The sequence below is a fragment of the Bidens hawaiensis genome, unplaced genomic scaffold, assembly GCF_021521415.1.
Source record: "Bidens hawaiensis isolate Kalapana, Puna unplaced genomic scaffold, B.hawaiensis_p1.1 tig00034614_1, whole genome shotgun sequence".
NCBI classification, from domain to species: domain Eukaryota; kingdom Viridiplantae; phylum Streptophyta; class Magnoliopsida; order Asterales; family Asteraceae; genus Bidens; species Bidens hawaiensis.
The window spans coordinates 69031-71331 of record NW_027495986.1 but is presented as its reverse complement, the minus strand read 5'-3'; positions in this window follow the sequence as shown (position 1 = coordinate 71331).

The following is a 2301-nucleotide window of genomic DNA, read 5'->3' as shown; positions in this document are numbered from 1 at the left end:
TTTATTATTATTATTATTATTATTATTATTATTATTATATTTTTTTTCTTTATAAAGTATTAGAACAAGTGACCCGTTACCCAAATATTTCTTCCAACTTTCACCTAATAAGCTAGATCAGGTCGATTGCCGGTATTGCGGTCCACTTAAACCCTTTCCCCTAATACTTACCGAGGCAAATAAGGCGTGACAATTTTATTAGTTTGTATGGCTAAGCGGGACCCACACTTGAAAGCCCTGCCGCCACTTCACCATGTTCCATTATGGTTTTACCGGACCTAGTCACCCCAACTTGACTTAAACCTATAGCCACATGATCAAAACATTTTCGACGCAATACCTATAAACTCTAGCTTGGTCCTTGATCGACTGACAGTAGTTTCCTTCATGGTGGTTTTTATTTGAAATATTTTTTTTTTCTTTTTGCCTTTTGGCTTTTTGCTTTGCCTTTTGGCTTTTTGCAATTTTTTTTTTTTGAAAAGTCCACTATGTTGGACGATATTACAGACTGCATCAAGGCTCAGGTCTGCGCCACCGCGCAACAGAGGGCCGAGCAAAACTGTCTTCTGCTATTTACAGGAATAGATACGTATACATAAGATTATACATATAAGTACGTATACAAAAATTAGGTTTTTATATAAAGGTGATCATATGACTCGAGGCTTGAGTATAACCCGGCTTTTCATTTCAGTCCTGTTACGAGCTTAGTTAAACAAACAAAACCCTAAGATGTTTCCCTCAAAGGCTGAGCCTACCAGCACATCGATTACTGAGTCTAAACTGTTCAGTTGCCATACATTACGTGCTGGTCTAATGGGTACTGTTCTTATTTATTATATATATTTTTGAAAACACCAAGAAGTTATGAAACAAACACGACTCAGTAATAATATCATTTTCTGTTTAACGTAGAGAAAACATGTTTCAAGGGACAATTTTTTCAAATTTTTCAATTTTTTTCTTTTTACAACTAAGTTAAAATAAATCCCATCCCCACACTTAGAACGAAATTGTCCTCGATGAGAACAAGGAAAAGAAAGAAAATAAAAGAAAATAAAAATAAAACAAAAATAAAAATTTAATATACAAGAATAAAACAAAGAACGGGTTACTCCCCTGGTTTATGTGTAGAATCTTCCAGAGCTGACCGTATAGCATTTCATTCGCGGCCGCAACCTCGGGAGAACCAGTTCCAAAACGCCATCGTAGCTACCATGCGCATAATATAACCTACAAAAGGTCAAACTCACTCGCATGTAGCGGCGTACAAGACAGAAAACAAAAACATAAACAAATAAACATATTTTTGTGTTTTTGGTTTTTATGATTTTTTTTTCTTTTTTCTTTTTTTTACTAGAACACCCCTTAAATCAACCGACTCGAATGGAGATTGAGTACGAGCGGTTTCATTTTGGAACATTCTGAAATAGACAAAAACAAATAACACAAATAGCACAAACAAATAATAGTGATACAAACTCTACAACTCGGGCAGTCTCTCGAGTGATGCATCCACACGTCTATGTCTCAGAGAGGGAGTCAAGGTAGAATACCTCGACCGTCTGATTAGCCATCGGTTCGTCAATGTAGTGCTTCAGTCTATGACCGTTCACCTTAAATTTCCCGCCTTTATCCTCTATCTCAACAGTGCCATACGGGAAAACCTCAGTGAGCGTGAACGGTCCCGACCATCGGAATCTCAACTTTCCCGGGAATAACCTCAACCGGGAATTATACAATAAGACAAAATCCCCACACTTGAACTGCTTGTTCCCCTTCAACTTCTTATCATGCAGTTCCTTCGTCCGCTCCTTATACCTAAATGACTACGCGTAAGCGTGATCTCTCAGCTCCTCTAACTCGTGCAACTGGTGGACCCGAGTGGCTTCCGCGGCGGACATATCCAGATTGACCCTCTGTAGGGCCCATGAAGCATGGTGCTCCAACTCAACTAGCAGGTGGTTGGCCTTCCCATAAATCATCCGAAACGGTGTGGAACCGGTCGGAGTTTTGTAGGCTGTACGGAAGGCCCACAACGCATCATCCAACTTGTTTGACCAATCCCGACGATTCGAACCAACCGTTTTCTCAAGAATACGTTTGATCCCCTGATTACTCACTTCTACCTGCCCACTAGTCTGTGGGTGGTAGGCGGTTGCAAGCCGATGGGTGACCCTATAGCGTCGCAACGCCTTCTCCATCTGCGAATTGCAGAAGTGAGTACCTCTATCACTGACCAGTGCCTTCGGGACACCAAAACGAGCAAAAAGGCTCTTGAGAAAATGGACTACAACTCGG